Source organism: Rhea americana, unplaced genomic scaffold (assembly GCF_003343005.1).
Source record: "Rhea americana isolate MKP2758 unplaced genomic scaffold, rheAme1 scaffold_15, whole genome shotgun sequence".
In the NCBI taxonomy this organism is placed as follows: domain Eukaryota; kingdom Metazoa; phylum Chordata; class Aves; order Rheiformes; family Rheidae; genus Rhea; species Rhea americana.
In genome coordinates, this window is record NW_028185594.1 from 7,736,347 (window position 1) to 7,763,529 (window position 27,183).

The window sequence follows — 27,183 nt, forward strand, 5'->3', positions numbered from 1 at the left end:
GAGTTTTATCTGTTGGCTGTCAAGAGTTAAGTTCTGTTTAAAGCTCAGACACTGATTATATATGTTCATAGGTATTTAAAGATGAATGTATACACAGAGGCACAGACATATGAAAGAATAAAGTGAGCAGGTTCTTCAGAGCTTGTACAAACATTGCATTTTCCCAGTTTTATCTCCTAACCAAGTCTTACAGAAGACATTATAATAAAAGTGACAATGAAGAATGAGATATACTCAGAGTACATCTGGTAATTCCTTCAAGGTCACTTCAGGCATTTTCTTATTTCATAAAAAAATAAACATCACTGGAAGAAATTCTGGTCTTACAACATGCATCTTTAGTTAGCTCTGTCATCTCTGCTCTGTTCACTTATGTTCTGTGCTCCTCTGCTCAGATTACACTGGGGTATACACTTYACTTGGTAACTGATGCTACGAAGCATGAGGGAAGATAGAAATTAAAATCTCAGTTTACATTCCATTTGACATAACATAAATTTGCAATTATAAATCAAACTTTAAAACTTACGATGCTTTTATGAACATTCTAAGTGCAAGGATAAATTTTGCTATCAACAAACAGGGAGCAAGGTGACCCTCCAGATATAGTCCTGAGATGAAGAACTCTGTTTTGTAGCAACCTCAGAGGTTTCAAAAAGTCATTTTCATTCTGCTTTCGAATAACCAAAATGTTGATAGTATTTATAAAAACCATAACTACGAYGAACTACATGGCTTTGAGTTTTCTACTGAAGGAAGGGATTTGCAGAGTAGTTTTATGGTCAGGGCATTAGCTGAAGACATGGGAGATTCAGATAAGCTTGGGATCTGCCTGATCCAGTGCAAGTCTTTTCATTCCAATTTACACTGAATTAAATAGAGTGAAATAATTATTGATTGCCAAGCCAGTACCTTCATTATCATATACACATGCACATCACACTCTTCTCTCTCCTCTTTCCTTTGTATTCAGGAATATCTAGGTTTGATATGAAATCCTGGTTTACACTTTAATTCAGTTTTTGCAAACACACCTGAAAGTCACCCTTTACTAAAATAATAGAAATGATTGAAGTCAAAAAATATTTTTGCTTCGGTGAATATGATTTTCATAAAGTTTGCTGCAATTAACACAATCCATTTCAGTAACAACGAATATCTCAAAACTAGTTTCTGAGGGAAGGCTTACTTTACCTGAGTGAGCCTGTAATTACCAGGTCTAGATAAGCTGGATATTTAAAAATATCTCATTTCCTCTTTCATATATCTACAGGTAAACAAAACTGCAAAATTTCTAAAACTTTTCATGAATGAAAAGTATATTGTATGTTTTTTTTTTTTTTGGCAGCTACTACCTACTAAGTCACAAGTCCTGATCCCTTGTCTATTATCATGCTTGYTATATCGCCTCTCAGTTGCAGTGCCTGACCTCTGGGACAGGGAACCACCAACTTTATTTATGTTTAAAGTATCATCTGTAACTCTCTTGCTATAATATAATACAATAAAGAGTGGTGAGAATAATAGTTSTCTTCGTTAAATATGAGCACTGTGCTGACATCTTAAATTCAGTAGAGGACTAACCTACTTTTGCATTATAACTTTCCATCTGATTACAAAGCTGTGTATAACAGCAGACTACAACCTTTTGCTCTCTTCATGTTCTACTAAATGCTAAACCTACTTGTATCATTGCTCTACTATTGTAGAATGACAAGGGTAATAATCAATCTGCACCTTTTCTCGACTGGTCACAGTAACTCTTTCACATTCAAATGAATTCTGAGAGCTTAATTAAATTACCGGTTTTTAATAGAGCTCATTTTTAGTCTATTCTTCTCTCTTCTGTAGACTCCTTCTTGGAATTGATTTTCCAAAAATACTACTGCAAGAGGGAAGCAGCAGCAGCAATGTTTTTTTCAGATTAACAACAGGGGAAAAATTCAGGAAATTTTGCTGTGCCCCCTATCAGGGCGGGGAGACCATAGGGGGAACGTGAAACTGGAACAGGCCATGCAAGCACTGCCCCATTTCCTTTAGGCCGTACTCGTGCAGTGAGAAGAGCTGACTTGTTGCACAGATTCAAGAAGTAAACAGGAGCGACAGCGACGAGGCGCTGCCTTGACCAGGGATTTGTTATCTGATCCTTGGGCTCTCCAAGGGGCCAGTCGAGGATTAGCTCCGCTGCGCTGCGCTCTGCAAAACAAGCTGTGATAGACAGCTCCTGTGCTGTCTCCCAATCTCTGCTCTCGAGTGCATAAAATCAGAATACTCAGTGCAAACAGAAGCACTCAGAAGTGGCGCGAGGGTCACACAGCAGCTGCCCACAGTTCAGCTCCTCATCTTCTGCTCTTCTGGCTAGGTAAGTTTGCTTTCAAGCTACCAAAGCTTTGGACCAAAGAAATTGGACTGAACTCCCAAAACAACTTTACCTGACAGCTACTGCCAGAGCTATCGGTGATCTGAACTATATATAGGAAAATATTCAAAATAGGCCTGGAAGGGGCCCCACATAGCCACGTAGTCCATTCCTCTCCTTCACAAAAGGAACATTTTAGCCCAGACCACTCCTGACAGGGATTTGTCTAACCTGTTTTTAAAAGCCTCCTCAAAAAGCCTACTGAAGAGGGCTAGCTATTCAAATGGTAGCTCTACAGCCTTTCAAGTGGATAGTTTTTCCTAAATATCCTTGCAATTTAAACACATTAATGCTTGTCCAATACAGCTTGATCATGGAGAAAAGTATGCTAGCCTCCTGCTTTTAGCAAGCTTTTATATGTTTTGAGGGCTATTATCTTGTCCATTAGCTATCYTTTCTCTTTTCAGGTGTTCTTTCCTCGAAGGAGGACCTTACAGCAATCGATACTCCTGTCACAAGTGAGCTGCRCCACTGAACAGGCCGCTCTATTCCACCTCCATGGGGCCCTGTGGCCCCCAATGCAATGTGTCCTTACACAACGCAGTACATATAACTCTATTCATAAACACCACATTTTTGTAATTAAAGATAATGCAGTAGGTGAGGAAAAAACAAAAATTACYCCCCAAGTCCCTAAAACTCAGAAAAAATGACCAAATATGTGCAAAAACTGGTAACCCCTGCTGCTTTCTTCTTCACTGAGTTACTCAAGTGCATAGGACAGGGAAGCTGGAGAGCTGACAAGAGATACAATTTGCCTTAATTTGCAGCAGTACTCCTATTGTAACTTTGGTTACAATAGACACAAGGTAATAGACCAAGTATTTATTTTGCCCCCTTTCCAAGTCTGTGAAATGTTACGTGCTGTAGCCAAAGGCCATTTCATAGCACCACTTTCCACGCGTCACATGTGTACACAGGGATAACAGGGTTGGCTCCTATCAACTCACCTGGCCCAGGATCTACCCTCTTAATGGGAAAGCAACACATCAAATGAAAAATACCCTTGACACAGTGAACTAGACGTTCTGAGACGCCTTTGCGTATAWCGGTGTATCTTACATCTTCAGTGACAACATACACTCTTGAGGGCTGGCTGCACCCCAGCACTGCTGAAGCCAGTGTCTAGGCAGAAACACCACTTTCCAGCTGTGCTCTCAAGATACCATAACCGATAGATCACAAACCATTTTACTCTGATGGACACACATCCTTGTACCTGGCACATTCCCAGAAACATTGTCTGTGGCAAGACTTTATTATGATAATTGCAGAGTTGCATTAGACTGTGTGGAGTCTGTGTAGCAACGTTAAATTAAATTTCTCATTGGCTTCAAGGCTTGCTATCTGTAATTAGTGGCTTCTGTTCTTTATTACACTGATCAGTAGTGCAGCACTATTCATCACCACAGTCTTAGTTAATTATCCTTGCTAATGATTTTCACTGTGAAAATMATCTACAGGTCCCATTTGTAAAGATTGCTTTGCATTAAAATTATTTCCTGGTAAGGCACCATAGTGAGCTGACAAGCTGTGGGTAGGGAGTTACTTATCCWGTAAGATGGTAGCTTAGTTGATGTATTCAACAGAGGAAAGTATTATAATTTCACATTTCAGCACCCAGTTCGTGCCTATCATCTGCCAGATGCGTGAGAAGGCAGGAGCGAGGTGTCAGTGCAGCGTGCTGCGGGAAGCTCAGTTTGAGGCAACAACAGAACAAGGAGAGTTTAAACATCTTTGCAGGTTTGGGCAAGTACTTCTAGTGCCTATTGTTAGTCTTCTAATAGTAGCAATAATATACATTTATGGCTAAAGAGTGATGGGAAGGGAAGTGTTTACTCTAAACTTTAATGAGGAAGAGTTCATCTGCACTGGGTGTTTTCTGCCCTGCAGCCAAAGTTCCAGCTGYGGACACGGTTTGGCTGAGCTGGCCAGAGCTCGGAGGACTGGAAATTGGAGGCTCTGCAGCGTCRGCATGGGCCCTGCACTACAGACACAAAAGCACTGAAAGTTCAAGATCAGCTATGAAGAAACTTTGACTCGTGGTATTGAGAACCTGAGTAAGAGCATATTCTGGAGGTCTGCTGAGACATCTTTGGTTTGAAGCAAGTGGAGTTGAGCTCTGGAGAGACCAGCACTCACCCCTTCCCAGCCTGGATGCATCGAGTCTTGGAGAATACAGCAGGGGGGAAGCCATGCCTATTTTTTTTTTTTTTTTTTTAAAAGATCCTTGATCACCAATATCCATATATAGTGGTGGATCACAGACACAGGGGAAAAATATCTGTCAGAGTCAAACAAGTTTTGATTAACAGTTGATTTTGCTCATTTGAAATACTTACCTAAAAAATCACCCCAAAGTCCAAGTAGGAAATTTCTCATGCAGTGAAAATACTGGACTATGAAATCACACAACTGCAGCCTGCCACCTGCCTTCTGCTCTCAGTATTTGCTCTGCACTTGCAGATACGAGTGCTCTGCGCACACATTAATCTACAGTACACTCGGCATGTGTGTTAGACTCCAATAATCAAATTAATGCAGTAAGGAAAAGGTGAAAGAACTGACACAGAGCTGATGTCATTTATCTCCAGAAAACATTAAAGGAGATAAAAAGTCACCATTATTACCAGAGCTATCAAGAGCTATCAGAAACCATACATATTACACTAAAAATTGGAAGACCCTGCTAGAGTTAAGAACTAAAATAAAAAGGTCCAAGTGTGGTGACAGGTGCTTTTCAGAAGGAAGGGGTCTCTTGTGACTTTACTGAGTAAACGTGAAGTCAGCCGTAAAAATACATGGATAGGAGTGAGAAGAGGGATGACACTGGAGCAGAACAACTCTAGCCCCGAAAGCTTCTGTCAGATCAGAACCTGGGATATTTTTGATTCTTGTCACAAAGAGCTTCACAGGTACTGCCAGCTGCAAGAAGCCATTTGGATCTTTGCGAGGTATCACATACTTGTTCAGTAATGCAAGAATCCTACAGACAATAAAATCTGTATCCAGCAGAAATCCCCAGAGCAGGAGCCCTCATCTTTTAATAGGGGAAAAGCCATACTCTTATGAAATAGAGTTGCACAGGATGTAAGAGATATCAACATGCTTTAAAATGAGAAACTAAAAGTAGCATTTATTAATAGTTATCAGAATAAACAACTTTAGAACTGACCTTTCAGAATTAAGGCACCAAAACAGATGCTCTTTGAGTATTTCTACTGAGCCTTAGTGCATATATTCATTTGCTTTTGTCTCCCATAAAACCGATTTTCATTTGTGACATGTGCTGCATCTACCACATGCAGACTACAGTGAAGAAATTTCTACAGTACCGTGGGATACCAGGGAGCGAGTGGCCCTGCCATAAAATTCAGCGCTCCACAAATTTAGTGCTCCACAAATAAAATGGCTATATTGTCAGTGAGTTTTCACTACCACAGAGCTGAAAAATTCCTGCAGTTAGACCTTTTCTTTACTGTGGAGCACATTAGGGAAAAACCTGCCTTTCCACCTTTAACTACTGAACACCAGTGATTTCCCTGTATAGAGGCTGGGGCAACTGCACAACAGTAACAGTCTCTTGATGAGAAGGAGCTAAATAAATGCTGCTCCCTTTTTAAGTCCCTCTAGGGTGCCGGGGAGGGCTTTAGAGGGGGCTAAGCACTTGGTGAGACTCAGCCTGGAGTATGCAGCAACTTGCTCATCCTAAATCTATCCACTGCCCAAACTGGTATCTTGGCTCAGGTGCTTGATTTTCCCTGTTGAAAAGTGCTCAAAAATAAATATGTTTATACCTCTATATGTTTTCYCTCTTCAGCTGCTGGGAGCCAAATGAAGTGTGATGTTGATTTCAATCTACTTTGCATAAAATACACAAAATAGACCTTTGCATTTCCAACGCTGGAAATAGAACTGAATGAAAACTGCTTTCAGCAGAGGCTCAGGCTCGGCATCTCCCTGGTAACTGGTTTATTGTGACTTTCTGACGGTAGCAAGCTGTCAAGCTTTATTCTCCCATTTGTGCTAGGGAGCAGAAACACTAGCTGTTGCTGCTAACAGAGGGCTCAGGTGGGTCGCTGCTGCTGCAGCACCTGCCTCCTCAGAGGGTCCAAGGATGGGTTAACTAATATGTTCTAATTAAGACAATCATACAGACAGTGCCAGGTACATAGGATGCAGGCTTCAACTCCACCATGGGGAGAGTAGCTTTACATATTGTTTTCAATATACTAGACTTTCAGGAGGCATGAGTCAACATGAGCTCACAGTGCACAAAATCACTGCTTGAATACACAGCACAGCTACTCCTCCAGCTCCAGCCTAAGTTAGTTGTTCTTTTCCTCCCACTAGTGCCCCCGGGAGGTCCCCTGGAACTTCCATGAGTTTATTCAAGTCCAGCCAAGCCCATGTGTGCCAGTGTGGCCCTTTAGTACTTTTACTTYTTCTACTTCCATGGTACTCACCTCACCATTCGATTTATGCATGAGAATCATCCTTCCTCCCAGTCTCCTTGTAACTTTGAACTGAAGCGAAGCTGTATAAAGTGACTAGAACAAACTAAAACACACCCAATACAGTTACACAAGAACAACTACTTCTTACATGATATAACGCAGACAGTGTTTGTGAGCAACGCTGAAGCATAGGTGGTAAGTCATAGGAATGCATATGAGAAGATCAAAAAGTCATGCCAGTAGYCTGCACAGAGGGAAAAGAGAGCAATGACAGACGTCCTGCGGCTCCTGCAGTAATGCATTTCAGGCATGACTTACGAGGATGAACATTTTCCAAGTGTTTCAGTTGTGARGGTAGATTGACAGGTAAGCCACGTTGCTTTGACCTTACAGAGTGAGGAGGAGGGGAAGATGAGCAGGAGAATTCAGATTGCATCTATCCCATGGCTCTACGATTTGGCAGAGCTAAGCAGAATATAGTTTTGACAGTCAAATAAGGCATTTTTGCCTACAACACAGGACATAAGGGCTAACAGTACTGAATTCTACAGCTGTGAGKGACATTCTGCAGCCATCCCTGCTTGCAGTGCTCTGCAACACCCGGCATTGGAGCTTGGGCCTTTCTAATGGCCTTGCCAAGTTAAGCTGCGACAGTAAGTAGCACAAGAGGAGGAGGCTGGACAGCRAGCTACTTATGCTTGTGCAGGGCTCTAAGCTCTTGACTTCATCAGATTCACACCTACGCAGTTACGCACAAGTTTTGATCAAATCCTAATATAATTTCAAAACGTTTCAGCAATAGTTTTCCCTTTCTTATTTCCTCACAGGAAACTGCTTTCTAGTTCTGTCTAGAAGTCCAGAAAAAAAAATTACAGAATTATGCTATGTTTATGACTCCTCAAAGACCATTATTACTAACGATCCTTTTTATCTCCTGTCTCTCAAGTAGTGTCAAAGAACGTGGAGTGTAGTTAAGCTACACTGACTCCATTCCAACAACAACAACAACAGACTTTAATGCTTTCAGAAAGCTGTTAAGTTAGGTCCTAGATGATTATTTTACCTGACTCCTTTGTAATATAACAAGTTTTTCTAGTATCATCCATTATAGTTTTGAAATTAGTCAAGAATTTAACTAGTCTCCTAACATATGAGTCCATCACATTTTTTGAAAAGTATAAGGAGCTGCTGAAGTAATGATAATAGTGAAGGGAAAACAGTGCTTAAAATGTTCTTGTTATTTATAGCTTAGTTATTTATCAATAAATGGCAGCTGTGGATAAACAAAGTGGGTTTGAACATTTCCAAAGACAACTAGTGGCTTCCATTATCGATAAGTGGAATGAAAGGGCTTCTTGGTGAGATAGCTAAGATATATCGGTCTAGAAAGTTATTAGCTTTCCTTCTCCTGGTAAGTCATGGAAGGAGGCTGCTACCGACAATACGGCAGATGAAACCTATGAAAGGTGACAAGGTGGAAAACCAGCAAGCAGTCAACAGACAATCAATTTACCGCAGGGGGTCTAGTGACTGGAACGGCATCACATATCAAATCTCCTAATAAAGTCAGCTTCCACCTACCTGCAGGCAGATGATAACCTTTTTTCCCCTTCCTCTCCTTACTGTATTTTTAGTGATTAATTTTGAGCTGGATACRGCACACCAGATTAAAAAGAGAACAATAAAAAGCAGCTCATATTTAACCAAAATGGGAGCTATTAATTAATCTTCCTCTGGTCTGAGAAGTGCCTCGATTACTACATGCCCGCGATAAAGACAAGACGGTCCACCCTGGGAAGCTGCAGCTCAAGAACCCACCAGCGGCACAAGCCCGCCCCACACGTGCTGTGCGGCATGGGTCGGGCGGCAACGCGAGCAAGCCCCCGCGCGGCGCGGAGGACGGACGGGCCGAGCGTGGCCGTCGCTGCAGGCAGCCGCTTGCTAGCGGCACCCGTTCCGGCCACCGCACTGGGTCTGGCGGCTCCTTGCCCAAAGGGCGTCTCGCATGGGCGGTCGCAGCGCTCGGGGCCGCTGGCCGAGGCGGGAGCGCGGCTCTGCCGGCCCCACATACAGCTGTCCTGGCACTAGTCCTGCCAGGAGACGGTCCAGGGACACTGTTAAGGTGCACAATTAGAATAACAATCTCTGATCTCTGGATCCATTTTAACTTTGAACGGTCAGAAGCCCTTGCGGGAAGAGGTGAAGGAATGAAGAAATGCCCTCCCCAGGCTAACCCCTCACTTCACTTGCGATTAGAACAAACTTCTGGATGTGCAAAAGCAACGCTCCAGCTGCGGAGACGAGTCTGCTTCCCAAGCCGAGGTAAAGCTGCGCTCTCCACTAAGGAGAGCGAAATGACGGCAGCTGGAGAGCTGTCCCGAGCAYCCTCGCCTGGTGAACAGCGTAGCCTGCTGCACTTCAGATTACGCTTCTAAATATTTTATTGGACTTGAGCAACAGTTCAGGCTCACATCCCCTTTCTTTTAGTCCAAGACAGTGAGGACACCAGCTACACGAATACCGTGAACTCCCAGTTACAGCTTCTTTGCAAGACTGGCCCACAGGATTAGCGTGGCTGCTCAGCAAGGAAACCTGCAGTCAGGCAACACCCAATGCAGCATCCATAGTAGAGGAAAGATGCAGCGAGCTACATGGGCAAGTCCAGATCACACTGATCACTGTTTAAGAGAAATGTTCTACTTTTTTTCTTAGTATAACTCTCTTCAAGCATTCCTGTTCAATGAGAAGTGTTTTTTTGGTTGCTTTTTGCTTTCCCAAACCCCGCAGTGATGAAAGGGCGCTAAAGGACGGCCTGAGCTTCTGTTACTGCTAAGCAGTTGCAAGCAAATGACTTTGTGCAGAGAGCGCTGGTGGAGTAACGCACCAAGAGATTCATTTGTGGCTGCCACACTGTTCAGCCAGTTTATCAGATGACATAAACAGAAAGAGATTAGAGCTGGCTTTTGTTTTGTGCTGCCTTCTTGCTTCCTGAATGTTACCTTCATCCTTTCAACGGCTTTAGATAAGCATTCATTAGGAGTGTAATTCTTGTTACTGAAAAAGCAACGTTTAATGGGCATGGGGGAAATAAATAGCAACCTTTGTAGTGATAAGGTAATAGCATATTTTAGGTAACGGTACAAATTATTAGAATTCGTTAGTTATTTCCTCTTCAAAATAACTTCTCCAGTGTGAAATTCCTGAGCACATTAATCCCTATTACTGTCTGTGTATGATGTGTGTACTTGGGCTTTGCTCTAGTAAATTGCGTTTTGTTTTCTCCTGTGCTTGTACCMAACCCAGCTTATTTTCGTCTTGCTAGGTCACCTTCCTTTGTTCTGAATTAATATCTAATAGGAGGTAATGTGGGCAGAATAGCACATTGTCATAATAAATTGATATTTAATAGTATATAGATTGGTTTTAAGGTTTCATATCCATCTTCTGTCAGCTGTAGCACAGCTCTGAATTAGAAGTAAAATTTCAGAATCACTAGAAAAAAATGCCTGAAAACAAGATAGTTATAGTCTATGCGCTTCTCATTGTTGTGTTGGGGGAAAAAAAAAAAAAAACACACAAAACAGGTTTCTAACATTCCGCCCTCTCCAGTAATGATGCTCTGTTTAGAGGATGGTCTTGTAATCGGGATGCCTTTGCAGAGCAAAAGGTGTGAAGGGAGCAGTGGCCCAGGCTACGCTGCTGTATCAGCGCTATCACAGGGTGCACAGCAGTACTTTACTTCGGAAAGCTGAACGAATCCCACCCAGCTTTCACATTTAATACGACACAGAGGCCTGGGGCTGTGGGGAAGGCAGGCCAACAGGTCTTGCCTCAGAGAATAAAGATGACTGGTACAAAATTCAAAGCAAAGAAGAATGAGGTTAATGTTAGATCTCAGCATTAGGCTTATGCTGTACTTATTGCAGTTAAAATAGAAATTATGATCTCCTTTAAAACACAGAGACATCAGAATAGCAAACTAATGTGCAAGTTAAGAAATAATGACAGCCCTGAAGTACAATTTGTTTAGATAAGAGGAGAGGGGAGAGAGAAAAGTAAGGCCAAAGGAGGYAAGAGCTGTGACATCACGTCTTCCACAGTTTGTGCCGGCTCATACATGGTTTTCTTGCTGCTATTTGTGCTTCAGGATCCTGGATTTCTGAGTCAGATGGCAGCCTAGGGAATTACAGGCTTGGTCTCATTCCTAGCCCTAACTTCTGCACTTAAAGAAAAAAAAAAAAGCACAAGGACAACAAGTCAGGAAAAAAGAAAAGTGCTAAGCATTTACAATGCACATTCTGTTCATCTCATTTTGTCTTCTACTGCTGCAATTGAAATATGTGGCAGAATTCTGAACAACTGCACTGAAACCAGGACTAATGTCATTCTCYCCATTTGCAGACAGAGAGGGTACTGGGCATGGCTGCCAACCCAGCTAAAGGCAAAACTCCAGTCTCATAAGTGGCAAAAGTTAAATACTAAAAGAAAATATTTTTAACATGAAGCAAGATATTTTCATGCTACTTCAAGTAGAATTTTCAAGTTAAGTGAAAAGGCCTGCATAAATGACCAGGCCCACAAAGCACTGTGTTTAYTTAAGGCGTTAGTGTCGTCAAAACTTCAAAAGCATAAATATTTTTCTGCATTTTAATTTCAAAAAAAAGTTATTTTCCTGTAGTTCTCTAGTCTAAAAAGCTGCCATATTAACAGATCACCTTTTAAAATTTAATGGGTATCTATCATATCATTAGATGGCATACCTGCAACTCAGTGATAGAACCAAATTAATTTAAAACTAATGATGGAATTGCATAATCATTTATACCAGTCTTTGACAGGAAGGCAGACATGTCTGTCAAATATTACTTTGTAGAAACAATTTTCTTTCCTGAAAAGCTATTTTCCAAGATACAATGAAGTGCTAAGTGACTGTTTAGCAAGGTATTTTCCTCTATAATTTTTTTAATGCATTTTCTGAATKATATGCACCCTTTTAATATTTAGTTGTGCTTTTCTGAAGCGATTAATTATAAMAACATAACTAAACTTCAGAAAGTCTTGCACTTGAAATTGAGACATCAAGACTAACTGAAGCTTTAAAACTGGTGCYGCTACAGCAGCCCTCTTGCTGGGGAGATGGACCATTCTCACTGCTTCTGCAGACACACACAACTGGGAAAACTCCAAAGTGGCCTACAGTCATTTTTAACTGAATAGCTGCAAAATRCACAAGTGAAATGATTAGCTGCTGCATTTGCTTTTGGAATGACAAAGCCCTTGCAATAGGGTGTGTGTGCGTGTACACACACACTCACATACTAATATATTACACATAAATGTAAGTAGAAATATACTGTATAGATTAAATTACAATTAAGATTAAAATCTATTTGCGGAGCTTTTGGCCTTTGATTGTTGTTCTTTGTCTTATTGTTTTAATAAGACTAGATAATATAAGAGAGCAAATACAATATGCAGATGCAAACAAGTAATTCCCCTCATATATTAAAACCGTTCCAAAGTTATAACCAGACTATAAAAATGTCTCCCATAAGCTGGGTTATCAGGCTCCCCTGCTCTTCCAGAGAATKTGCACTACTTCACTGGATAAATAAGATAATACGCAACTCCTTTAGCTGAATTTGTCAGTTTAACATCATCAAAAAAACATAAAAGAAAAACAAAAAAGTCTTTACCATGAAGTCCCTCAGAAGAATTCAACAGAACAGGAACAATAAGAAAAACAGACGTGTCTGGCTAGCAAAGGAGTTTTGATTGATCCTTACTGTGACAGTGATGTTATATCAACAACTAAAAAATGGCATATAATGATCTGTGCTTTCAGACATGAAAGAAAAACAAATGTAAGAAGTACTAAATAGAAGGAGAACAACATGGGAAACTTAAGCGCTGCTTACAAAGGACACATTTGTCTGATTTGTGTGGAAGACGTTACGTACTTTGGTGGAAGAGTCACAGCCATGCCTACCTGGAAGAAATCTAAAGGCTTTACCACGCGAGGATACCGACACACTGCTGCCTGGTTCACAGGAAGCTGGTCCCCCTTGAACTGATACGATAAACTGCAAGTGCTAGCGTAGGTAATAAATAAAAAAAATCCCCTCAAAGCACTAGTACTGTTTTATTTCTCCTTTTTATAGTGACCACAACACAATGGGGTATCTGAAAGACTATTATTCCCGTCTGCTTATTCTTTTGCCAGGGCTTAGCATCTGAAGAATGATGCGTCATGAAGGGTTTCTCAGCCAGGAAATAAGCAAGCTGCTATAAAAATTTACCTTCAGCTTTTGTTTTCTTGCCCTTAAACATTTAATAAGTCTCCAGATTAAACTAGAGGTAAATGTCTACACATTTTTGAGGATCTGAGCACTTGTTTTCAGAGCTGCTTTGAGCCAGTACCAGCAATATATCTCTGCCCTTAATTCAATACAGGGCAATGAGATTTCAGTAGCCTGACGTGCTAGGTGACCCTTATGCACAAAGGAACGATTCATCAGGTATCTGCAGGGACGGCGTTGATTTGGAATGGGTCGCTCCTTGCTTAGGATTTGATCCTGTGTCAGTCGTTGTTAGGCAACGTTTTCAGCCCAGCGGCAGCTTGGTAGGCAGCCCGCACCCCAGGCTCCCCAGGACRGCATCGAGGTTTCTGCTTCCTCACTAAGCTTACAGAGAGCTGACAGATTCAAATAACAACTTGCTTTCTATGGAAGCACAGCACAAAGCAAGAGATGTGCATAAAGGTGAGCCCTAGAATTCACCAACATTTACACTGATAAAGATAAATTCTGTGCTGATCTTCAAGTCATCCTGGTGGCAGCAGCAATTGCATTTGGCCCTTCTTACACTGTTTTCCTTGCATGTTTTCCCCTCTGGAGCGTTACACCGTTTAAAGGACATGGTAACACAAACATACCAAGGAGGGCTCAGGGCAGCACAAAACTCGTAGCAYGTGCTCCCATGCCAGCTGGGCAAGAGCAAAACCCCGGGGACAGTGCCAGCCAGGAGAGAGGCCCCCAGCTCGCCAGTCACAGCCCACGACAGTGGCGCCTGCGCTCTGCAATCAAACCGCGGTGAACCCACTCCCTGGCGTTAAACGCGCCTTCCTCACGCAGCARGGTGCAAGGCACCATCACAGCTACCACCCAGGGACGGTGGTTTTGGAGGAAACCATTTCTGCTGTCAGTGGCAGGGTAGTTTGGTGCGATCGCTGCAACGTTCCCCGTTGCAAGGCAGGCGCTTCAGTGGCGCCCTGGCTGCAGGGCAAAGACCTAACCAGCGCTCTGAGCGGCAAAGCTCAGATTCGCTTCCTAGCGAGCAAGAGCCTTGGTACAATGACACTGGATTTTTACATCTAGGTCACCCAAATGACTGTAAATGACCTCCCCAGCACCAGCATTAGATCAATACAACATTACATATCAAAATAATAAACAGCTCAATCAAATCACTCCAAATCTACAGATAACTAGATGAGGCAAACTCCTCTTTTATGGGCTGAAAAGAAACAACAAAACATGATTCTACATTAAGCACTTTCCTACTAGCTGCATTTCCTCAGCAATTCAAACAGTAAAACACTGAATTAGGTGATGCTGAAAAATATTCTATTCACAGACTGAAAATATCTTCATATTCAATAGGCTCATTAAGATTATGAAAATGTACACATTTCCCCCCATCCATTAGAAGCTGTAGTAGATACTTAGTGATTAGACATCTGTCTCCCACTATCGCTGTACACCAACTGTGTGCTTTTCTCCATACAAGAGACTCGAGCTCAGAGCAGGGGAATGGCAGGGAGCATCGAGCGCCTTGGGGCGGACTGCACTGGCGAGCACCGCTGCGCCCACGACCTTCGGCAGCACAGCGTTGCCAGCACTGCCGGCTCAGGTCCCAAATAACCCTACTGAAGCAAGGTCCTGGTCCTATAAATGGGGTAATAAGACCTCTATTTAGGTCTATCACTACCCTCCGAAACCTCCTGCACCCACCTCTCTGCAACTAATCCATCCGTCTTCCTCTCCGGGTAACGGTTACGACTATTTTAAATCGCCAAGATAAGGATGACAGAGCTCAGCTGCTTCTTCCCAGCGACGTGGCTGCAAAGCAGCTCACCTGCACATCACCTAGGCAGCAGGAAGCAGCACCTATCGCCCCCGCCTGCAGTGCCACAGGCCGCACAGCTGGCCACGTGCCCTCGCGGCAAGGCTGTCGCAGCCCGGCAGGGTGTCCGGGGCCTGGGAAGAGTCATGGCTAAACACCACAGGCCCCGCTGTGCTTCCGAGAGCAACTTTGGTGGGCTCCTGGCCACCACCTGGCTGTCTACAAGCAGGGGCCTCGCAGCGGCTGCTGGCTGGCCTCTTCCAGCTCTTCACACGTTTCTCTGCTCTACATAAACTAAAGCTTGTCTTCCAATAACGGTCAGATCTTGCCTACAAAAATGTCTCATACTCTGACTTCAGCGGGCTTCCCACGCACGTTGATTAACTTTGATGATGTTTCCATGTTCCCTTGTTTTCCTTCTGTCTGCCATTGATTTTTTAAATTGCTGTGACAAACACTCAGCTGCCTGTGAGAAATATATCCACTGCAACGTTATTTGCACATTTTCCTCTTGTTCCCTATGTGCCAAACAGAGATGTATTTCTTACAAGTTTATTAGTTACTCTATATTGTTGCCTAAGCGACTGCGCTTCTAACTTCTACTAGAGTAACGAGTAGGAATAACATTAAGCCATATCTTGCTAGATAAAGAGGAATCAAAAGAAAAAAAATATTATGGGATCCTCCCATTCAATGAACAAGATTATCTTGCTACATGCGATCAAAAAACGCAACTATTTAGATAATATGCACCTATGGTGCCTAATTCATTCCCTGAGTTCTTACATATTTTGTAAGATGCTTAACCTCACATTTCTGAATGGTTTTCTGCATGAGATATGTATGTTTACCTGTGCACACTGGATCAATGCCATTTCCGTTAGGTTAAGGTTAATTTAAGGTAAGGAAGATGAAGCTATGAAACAGGTTATGTTCCTTCCCCCTCTCCTTTGCCCCCTGCTCCAGCTTCTTAAAGACTAGAGGTTATTACTTTGACAAAATAAATACTGGTCGTGAAATTCCTACCAGCATGGGGAAACAGACTGAAAAGGTGTTCTCTGAGCTGAGCTTCTGTACAGCAAGCGTGTTCAGCTGCCTTACAAGCWGCCTGTGAATATGATTTGCAACCACTGAATTGCTCTAACGGGAGCACAGTTTTCATTACTGTAAGACAGACAGACTTCAACCATTTCAAAAAGCCAAATACCACAGGAAGGGRAGGGGAAGAATCGAACTCATTAGTGTTCAGTAATCCTCTACAAGTGAAGTCTTTCATGAAGGCAAGGACAGTCTAGTAACAGCCTTGGATCAACAGGCTGCTTCCTTTTGAAYTCTCAACACTCCATTTTTACACCTAAGACAGGTTCCTGCTAGACAGGAGCTCATTTTAAACCTRGATCAAAATCTTCTCTAAATGACTTCAAGTCTTGTTACTATGCAGCTTCTTYGTATTGTTCAGCCATTTTTGATTTTGCAACTGCTTGTTGCCCAAAATACATTTTGAATATAATCAGATTCTTCACCGAAAACAACAACAAAAACAGATTCAAAATATTTCTAAAGCTTTCTAGCTTGCAGTCACATAATGAAACCAGAAATGTGCAGAATGAATTACATGGCAGCCTGTAAACACTAAATTCCCTGGGACTGGGAGGATTCCCGAGCTGCTCAACAAAGGCAGCTGGAGTTTATCCAAACTCTTATGCACAGTCAAGTGCAAGAAGTTTATCATGTACCCAGACATCAGTAAGCTTCATAGAGAGCATTAAAAGCCTGACACGTACATACAGTCCAAATGATTCATTGCTTTGTTGAAGGTGTCTGCTTCCCACAACTGTGTGTAGCCGTGAAGTAATATCAGATGTGATGCTCTAGCATTTTTGTACATCCACTTATCTTAGATTTTGCCAAACAAAGAGGTTGTTTTTCTGAATTCTGCTCTTCAGAGTAAGCTAAGACAAATTATGAAGACAACAACAAAGTCAAGGCATAGCTGTTTATGAACGTATAAAATAGGATTGTCAATACTCATGCATTTTATATTGTGATAATAACAGGTCAAGTACAACTGAAACAAGCACAGTTAAAGCCAAGTTTGTTGCTGTGCTGAAGGAACATCTAAATACAAAAAGAAAACAAAAAGAAAACCAGCTGCTTGCCCAATCCACCTGGAAGCACCTAAAGAGCAGGTTTTCAGCAGGGACTAGGAAGTGCTCTGTGGCAGGCTAGTGTTTTGAGCTACAAGRACCACTACTTTCAAACAACTCTGGGGAGCAGGATTTTTAGGGCTGGGTATGAAGCAGCTTCTATGACCAAAGCAACCTCACTGCAAGGGTGCAGCTCCTTTGTGCAGAGCTGCTGGACTCCCCTTGGCAGTTTTCATTTCCGTACCTAGTGTACAAGTACTTCTTTCCGCAGGAGCGGACAAGATGCCAGGCTAGAACAATTAAGGAAAAAAACATACTTGAACTGTTCTGTCAGTCCTTATGGCATCTTCTTACAAAGACTGAAACAGCAGATGAAAATACGTCAAATTTAAACAAATGCAACATGCATTTGTTATAAGGGTAAATTATCTTCCCAATTAAATTTAACAAGTGATGATCTGGATTCTTCATCATATTAAGTATTTGAATCCATTTAACCTTCTAAAAATTGTATTCTACCTTAATTAGAAGCAATGAGCCTCACACAGGAATTGCTAGGTGAAATTTCTATGGCACATGTAACACAGGAAGTCTGACTAGCTGATCATAATAGTCCCTACTGGACTTAAACTCAATGAGCTCTAAACTTGTGTAGTGACTGCTCATGTAATGTAACACATTTTCCATTACTAGATTTAATATTTCAGTCTCCAGAGCATTCAGCAAACCTTTGTCAATGGCCTTTTATAGGCRAATCTTGCACTGTTGAACTGATTAAAGGATGGAATTCCTAGAGACCAAGAGAAACGGTATTTTCTGATATGGTGGTATCAGGCTCCACGCACAGAGAACAGTTGGGACAAAATGTAATTGCAAGTGTAAACATGCTTATCATACCTCATATGATGAAGTTATTCTCAGAATGGTTTTATACTCCATTTGCTTCTTGTTTCTGTCAATCCCTCTAAAAAGTTTATATCATCAGGAATTACCATAAACTTATTCTAGTAATAAATCAAGACAGACCAAGATAATCATAATCAATAATCCCATCTCAAATGGGGGACCAAAACAACACCCACTAAAGTGAGCAATGTGATGGAGTAGGACAAGCAGTAGGATTCCCTTCCCTGCAGGAAGGTGATTCAAGCCAGCAGGCAGAGGCTCACACAGTGCGTTCTTTCTGAAATCATGCATTAGTGTACTATATTTGCATTACTGTATCTTGCCATGCATTCAGAGGCCATGGGAAACAAAGCAGGGACCTCCCACCCACCCCAGCGGAGTCRGCCAAAATCCTTCCAAAGGCTCCCTGGAAGCACAGCCCCTCCTTCTCTCTCATCTTGGGTAGCCGTTTAAAAGTCACAATATGTGTCCTTGTATTTTGACAATATCTCTTTTTTTAGGCTGCCTAACACCAGTACTTCTTTTCCTAGGAAGCTAAAAAGCCGTAATTGCTGTGATGATTTTGATCACTTGTACTCCTAGCGAAAGCGCAACAAAGCAATGCTCAGTGTGCTTATTTGTCTAAGCTATATACACCGCCCTCAAGTGCATGGGGGCAGTCTGTAGGGAGAATCACTGAATTCTTACTATTAACTTATTTGATACAAGAATAATACGTTGTTCCTGTAACTTGCTTCCTTCATCTCAACTAACATGAATTTCAGCTCTAAAACTCAGGTGTTATCAAACATATTTTAAATACTAGTTTACTGCAAAATTACAATCTCATCATAATACAACTTGACGCAGATTACAAAACTGCCGTTTGTGGTTCACACTGGCACGTGCTTCAGCTGATCTGTGCTCAGACAAAATGCTAAGACTCAATAAATAAGTCTTCTGTACCATGCTGCTAAAGCAAGTAAAAGCTCTGACATTCTTACTAACAATCTAACAACGAAAAGACTTCCAGTGTACAGCAGAGGTGAGGGTTTGCTCTTTAGCATGAGGAGGCTCAAAAGACGAAAGCAATTATCTACGATGATAATAATTTATCCTGACAGCGGTTTTAATAACAGCAGAGTTTTTCTCTTATTGTCACTTCTGCTGCATTACATCCTTTCACAATTAACCTTTTTTGTGCAATGAAAAGTTACACTTAGGAATAGAAAATAAGGTTAAAGATGGTATCTAGCTTCTGATACTCTGTTTAACAACCATTGCAAGCTAGTAGAGTTTCATTAGGCAAGAGAGAARAGAATCTGGGGAGCAATGCACAGGAAAGATTGAAGATAGAAGAAAAAAATAAAAACAAACTTGGAGTAAATGGGTCGAATCACACACAATTAACATTAAAAAGGATAACATCACAATAAGCCAGAGACAGTGCTGACTTCTAAGCAATTAAAGACAGAAATTGCTCTAAACCAYTGTTTCCCATTTCTTCCAAAACAATCCTGACATCAATAACCTTTATTTCTCTCTTGGTTTTGCTCAAACCCTCAAAGAGATCCTATTAGGAAAATAACAGGTATGAAAAAAAAAATAGAAAAATCAAATAGAATAGTTACATCAGGCTTTATTCTCTTTCTTTTGGYACTGCTAAAGATTTCGAGTTACTTATTGGAGTTCTACTAATGACAAGCGGTGTAAAGGACAAAGAGATTTGTCCCTTTCTGATTCACACTGGAGAGAAATCAATGACAGAAGTTTTTATTTGATGGAACTTCTCTTTTTTTTTATTTCTCAGCTTCCAATCTGCCCATTATCTCCCTCCACTATTCATTCTCATTACTTTAGAGCTTCCACTCTGAGCTACCTTCAGCATCTGTTTCTTCATGTCAGTTCTTTCAGTTATGGCTCCTTTTCTTCCAATATTTGGGCCCTAGTTTTTCTGTACAATTTTATGTGGCTGCAGGCTCCAAATTAAGASAAATTGTCCCTCTTGTCATTCAGATGCGCTGCATAGTCCTATTCTCCTAGTCTAGCTTTGCTGACGTTCCATTAACACTGAACTGTTTTCTCCCTTCCGTCTTTGCACTGTGCTTATCGCTTCACTGTTCTATGAAGTTCTCGGGGTTTAAAAAACAACAACAATTAAAAAAGAAAAAAAGCCTCCAACAATCCAAAATAAAAAACAACCAAAAACCATATAAAATCACTGTACTACTTCCATTCCCTTTCCCCCCTCCCACAGTCTCCTTTCAGTTTAATCATTAACATAATTTCAAAGCCTTGATCTTGATGGCAAGTTTTATGATATTTACGTCTGGTCAAAACCAAACAAAGGAAGATATTCCTGTTTCTATACACAGTAGTTGTCATTATTCATTCAGATTCCCCAAATTCCTTCATCAAAACAAGCCTCTTTCTTTATCATCCACCAGCCCTAGGAAACCAAGCCCCCTGAGAGCTCATCTATTCTGCGAACTGCTGTCTCAGATGTACCTTTATTCYGTATTTTCACACGCACACAGTTTTGCAGGAGCCTTACCAGAGAAAAATCACGAACCCTCGTGAGTATTTTCAGACAAAGAGAGAGAGAGAAATCACACTTGTTAAAGCGTTCAGGAAGCAACATCCAGGCAGCCCTGTTTACAAGAGATTTTCTCCTTGCCTCTCAGCAAGTTTGCATACAAYACCTTACATGAAAGTCCTTTTAYTTGACTAGCTATACTCATTATGACCCTCACTTTTACATCAGAAAAAGACTGCTCACAGAAGCTACACTTCTCTAGCTATACTCAGAAAGTGGACAGAACTAAACACACACACAACCCCCCACATGCATTTAAAACATATCTTTCCTGGGAAGCAGAAATTTAATCTGAATTTCAAGGGTGGCAGGATAATTAGCTTAAGAAAACACATGCTTTCATTATTGAATTTAGCCACAGGATGCATTAGCAGCATCACCTGCRTGATTTATATGCAGACAGGAGTAGAAAGCAGTTACAGTGAGCATTAAGGGAGCCAAGCTTAGGCAAATACGAGCTTCGCTCAGGTGAACAGCCCTGGGGTAGAGCATGACCAAAGTGTGGCCTCATTTCACAAATGGAGAAGACAACAGGAGTTGTACCAATCTGACTGCCCTAACAGACTGGCAACCACCTTTCAGGGCAGACCATATCCCCACCGTATCTCCCAAGCTCCTCCCTCAGCTGCACCTTTAAAGACAAGTAAAACACAGTAGTCCTCACAAGACTCACTGGGGCCCAGCTGGCTCTAGCAGGCACGTGCCATCACGTGGGAAACGCTCCCTCGACACCTCGAAGCTGCACACTTAAGCCCAGCATTACCCCTCTGATTACCTGGGACGAAGCCCCAGAGGGATAAGAAGCAGCACTGGCGATGAAGATAAGGAAATGCTGTTACCAAAGTGATTTTAAAAGACAAACAGGAAATCCTTATGCAAGCATAAAGGTTCCTCCATCTCAGCTCATTTGCCTGACAGCTAAGCTAGATTTAGCCTAGACTCCAGGGGGCATAATTACAGCAGAAATACAGTTCATCGTTAAGAAAGACAAAGACAAAAAAACCCAACAACAGAAAGAAACCTCAAGTTTTCCTATAGCTTAACACAATGCTTTCATATTACTTTTGATATCACTCCATAAACGTTGGAAACTATAGAGGGACTAATTCATGAAATGGCACAGCTGAGCTCAGAAGCAGAAAACAACAAAATAATGGTGTGAAAATACCTTTAGAAGACAACAGCCACTAGAAAGATCCAGAAGACGAGGCAGCTCGCATGGGCCCTTGGTGATTCCCAGCTCCTGCAGGAGTCACTGAAAGAGCTCGCATGTTGGCAGCTTGGAAGTTATCGGGCTGTGATTTGCACGCTTCTACAGCTGAGGGACTTTGGCAAGCTTTTGGACCTTAGCAGCAGCTGGTAGACAGTTAAGTCTTCAGATTAAATGAGAAGGCAGGGTTGACTTGCAGCCTGCAATCAGGGGGAACCTGCAAAAAAGGAGAAAATAAGGTAACTTGCTGGGATGTTTGCTTGAAAGAGGGAAAAGGAATTCCCCAGCACAGCAGGTCTGTGATCAGAAACAGTCTGAAGGTTGCGCTCCCTTGGCCCACTAATCCATCRCTCCCTTGCAATTTAGCTGGTTTGTATGCATACGGATAGAAAGGTGTCATTTCCACATCAGGAAGACTGCCTCTGCTACTGGGGGAGCGTTCCTCGGCTTTTGTTATCGCTTTAACTTTATCCCTGTCAGTTGGCCCGCTTGGTGCGTCTCCTGTGTTCCCAATCAGCTCCGAGGGCAACGAAAGCCAAATGCAAATTCCTATGTGCCACAATCCAACCACTCACAACGAGCAACTAGCCTGATTTGGTGTCAGCACTGATTTTTTGACATAGATGTTTGTGGTTGTTTTTCACTTTTCAAAGCATTGATCAGAAGGCACCAGCTGCTCCTGAGGGGCTAACAAGACATTGGAGGAGGATGAAGACCATGATTTCACAGCTGAGATTTGCTGCTTTGGGAATTTAAGGTCTTTACCAGCAATGGCATCTTCAAAATAGCCTGATTCAGATGGTGTGAAAGATAACAGATGTCTTCTGCCCAGTGTGACATTAGAACTTTGTTTAGAATTTATTAGTGTTTGACATGAAAGATTCTTGTGGCATCGTCTTACTTGTATTTTAGAGGAAATCCTTTTTAGGGAGACAAAGAGCACATTCCTACGGCAATGACATGCCGTTAATACCGTCAGTCGCGGGGCATAATGTACAACCGTTAAAATGAGATGCAAAGTTTTATAGCTGCAGCTACTACCTGACCACCAAATCTAACTTTTTTCTTCCAACATGTACCTTGGTAACTACATGTCCAATGTCTCCCATGTGGATTATTCATAAGGTGGGCTTTCCCACAATCTTCTGTGGGACACACACAGTCAACTGCTAATTTACAGCATGGTGTCTCAGCTAAAGGACACTGATATTTTTGGCCCTCAGAACCAAATTATTATGTAATTTTCTGGTTTGGAGCAATTTAACTCTACCAGACTTACTGTCCTCCATTTTTGCCACGTTTATATCTGGACCTTTGTATTTCCTAATGAGTCTAAAAAATAAAATGTCTACCACAAATTTTGGATAATTCACTAATTCAGGTACTATTCAGTCTCTTAATACACCTCTGTGGTGTTGTAAATATTTGGGTATGTGTTTTTTTAATAGGTAAATTACAATTCAGATTGCAAACAGAGTAAGAAGAACAGAGACTGAGATAAGAATTATAAAAAACATTTTTCGGCTGTAATCAAAAAGTTGTTGACATTAGGCAGAATCACATCTTGCTTACAAAATATCCGTATTAAGGTACAGCTCATATAGCTTGCACTCCTCATGTTTTCTGCTATCTTTTCCAGTGCTTTCTTCCCTTACATGCTTTTTCTCTAATTTTTAAAAAGGAAAAAGGGGTAATTTTCTTATTGACCCCCTACTCACTGCTGACTGCATTTCTGAGTGAGACTGTTTTTCTCTACTGTTTGCTGGTTCTTGAAATGTCTATCCATAGGTTCATTTCATAAATTAAATTTAAAATGAACTAAAAATACTTAGATCTTCCCAACCCCTGCCAGTTTCTGCTGACTAAAAGAACCCAAAGTCTAGACCTGAGGCTGTTTATTCACCACCAAAGATCTGTTCGAAATACTCTTTATTCATTGTAAGTTGACCAAGTGCCGAAATAACGCTCACTCTCAAATTAACAGACGGGGTCTGCAGACAAGGTTTTACTCTGCTTGCGGAAATGAGCAGTTCTTTGCTCRCAGAGAACTAATTATAACAGCACCTGGCAGCAGCAGTGAAGATAGGGGCCTGTCAGCACTTTCTCCAAACCCTCCTTTATTGGAGTTTATAGCCCAGTCATTTAAATTTGCTTTCGCCTAGAACTTACTATAAAATTCCCAGTGGCAGGCACTTTTTTCAGGTATGATTTGAATAGTCAAAATAATTTATTCTAGGCACTTTTTAAACAAATTCAGCCAGTGAAATAGTTGTTTTGATCAAATTTCAGAGGTGAGCTGCAGTTGATTATTTCCCTTTTAGTATCTCTACAGAATAAGGGTTGATAATGAAATTTTTTTAAAGAATTGATTTTGTATCTGTAGATTTGCCTACATATTCTTCTGAGCATTTATGCATTTGAAGGCTTAGGAGGATTTCTTGTTCAAAATGGTGGGTATATTTAACAATATATATTTATAAATATATATTTTTATGGAATAAAATCACATGCAACTCCCTCTCAAACAAACCTACTCCACAACCTAGCTATGTATTTTTTTAGCTCATCTATCATATGAAAAACTACACAGTAGATCTGAGACTCTGCTATAAAATAGTGCCATTTCAGTGAAAACCAAGTGACTTTTTCCAAACTGGAGAACCGGATCATGACAGAATTACATATCCTCCCTCCCATATCTATCTACCTATCTATTTTTTAAAAAAAGAAATGAAATTAATTCAGCTATCAGGACTACTATCTCTTCCAGACTGCTACACTGTAATCAATTAAGGCTTCAGGCGTGAAAAGAATTTATGTCATGCGACTTTGCTTAATCCTGCTGACCTCTCCATAATGAGAAAGGATTTTTAACACTAGAGAAATGTTCTATAAAGGATAGATAAGGAAGCCTTCCTGGCTGGTGGTTGTTCCATGATACACTTTGCTATTTTCGTTCATGTAATGCCTGGTTGTCTTAAAAATACATGGTTAGTATTTTATGGAATTCTAGTTCAATGCACTTATTCAGTTGTTTACCAGAGCTTTTCTAATGCCCCACCGAAAAATAAAACAAAGCAGGCAATTATTCAAAAAGAAAAAAAGAAGAGAAATAGCAYGGTAAAGGTTAAGACTTACGAATTTTCTTATATGGTTAGCCTTTGCCTAAGCCAAAAATATATTAATATATCAAAAATATATCAATAGATCTTTGTCAGATATTACTTTGTCTAGTATATATCTGACAGTTGCTGTCAGTTTAGCTCTTGCATCCAGCAACACATAAACTGAATGGCAACTATAGAGCTAATAAGTAAAAGGGTAAAGCAACAACAGGCAAAAATTGCCCATGGAAAATAACTCCACACTTCCAAATGATGAAAAACAAAACTCAGGATGTGATGAAAAAGTTGAGTTATTATACCTATAAATATTTGCTTAATTTTTACTTTTTTCCCCAGACACACATGTTTTTGGCAGAGTAAGTGAAGTTCCTTGWCTGTTATTTATTTATGGCATTCCTAGTGAACAGTGTGTTTGTGAATTTTTCCTATGAAAAGGGGATTAATACGCAAAGAGATATAAACACACAAATTGTCCTATAACCTCCAAAATTTGTCACTAGACAAACTTTAGTGACATTTAATTGCCTCAGTTTCTGGTATTAAACAGAGATGTGCAAGTAACGCTTCCCTAGCTGAACGGCATTGCTAGGAAGGAAGGAGACAAATCAGTGTACTTAGGGGGCCACTGGYGGCTGCCCCAGCCCCTTGTCCCACGCAGGTGCTAAGGCGCTCCTAGAGCTTAGCGCAGAGCAGACAGAGCAGTGGCTGTCATCCAAGAAAACTGAATACATCTATATTAACTTGATGTTTTCCATTAAAGAACATATGTTAATCTGATTGCAGAAGTAGGAAACAATTTAAAAATAATTCCAGTGCAGAAGAGGTTAGCYATGAAAATGAAAGCAATGGGAGCATTACTGTTTTCAGAGCGCRGTTAAATGAATTAACTGCTTATATATGAAATGTAAAAATGTGAAAATTTATACTGAGTTCTAGTGCTACCAGATGATCAACAAGAAATGGTCTCCATCCTGAAAAGCATAAATTTCATGGGATGTTACCTAAGTTACACTTGTTACTACTAGTTTGATGCCTTAGGAAACACTCTTCAGAAGTGCAGAAGTCCCTCCATGAGGGAAAAGGTGAGCATTTCCAGTGGGAGGGCTTGTTCTGTGGTTTAGAAAGTCATATTTCTAGCTGTTAGGTTCCTGCTTGCTGATGCTAGGCTGAGCCACTTCAGCAGCCACGTGGGAATCCCCAACCAGCCACAGCAGTAAATCAGATGCATTAATTCAAATTCCTGCAGGAACAGTTCAGGCCAGGCTGACTTTGCACAGGAGCAGATTAAGAGTACTCCTATGATCCATTTGTACTGGGCTGCATGGACAGCAGCCCCTGAAAGAGGATGGTAAGGACCAGATAGGGGATGAAGAAAGAGAGTGCTCACGCACTGAACATCTATGACAGTTTCCAAGGTGATATTACTCGGGCTCTGTGTAATACCTTTCGGTAACCTGATAAGTAACTCAGTATTCCCATTATATGTTTCTAAATMATAAATTTGCTGGGACAGAGGTTAGAGCATTGGAAGATACATCAAAGTCTTAGGCTAAATTGTGACAGAAGACTCGCTGGAGTCCTATGTTGTGGCTGTGTGTGCATGATGCAATTTTTTTTTGCTTCTGCCCTGAGGCAGAGTCAATCATTTCTCACTAGGAGGATTTTTCTGCTAACCCTATGAATAAGATTTATTGGATTTGGACCAGTGGTTGTTAAGCCCCTGGTCAAGAATCCATCTATCGCACTCCCACAGCATGCATGCTAGGCAGTCTTGCTCTCTTTCGTATCTCGGGTCTCTCTCCTTCCCACCGACATCTCTTACTGCCCAGCTAAACCCTGCCACCAGCATCTTTTTCTTTGTTCCTAAGCAATGTAATTCATTAATTTAAAATGATATTTCAAACAATACTCTTCTCTCAAATTAACAAGTACTGATATTTGCATACTTGGTAAACGTTGTTGGTTCCAACCCATGCAAAAGCATGAACAACCAGATGAGCTGGAGCCTCGGAAGGCGTTCATGTTTCTGCGTGGGTGTKTGACTATAAGGGCATACGCTCATGTTTGCAGGGGATCATGTAAGCTTGAAATTAATATTCCTTAATCTTTTATGCATGCATCCAGTAGAAAAATGCTAGAAAATCCTGTTTTACCGTACAATGAATACTAAAAAATGCACCATACATTGAGGAGAATTAGAAGAGCAGGCAGAAGGCTGGT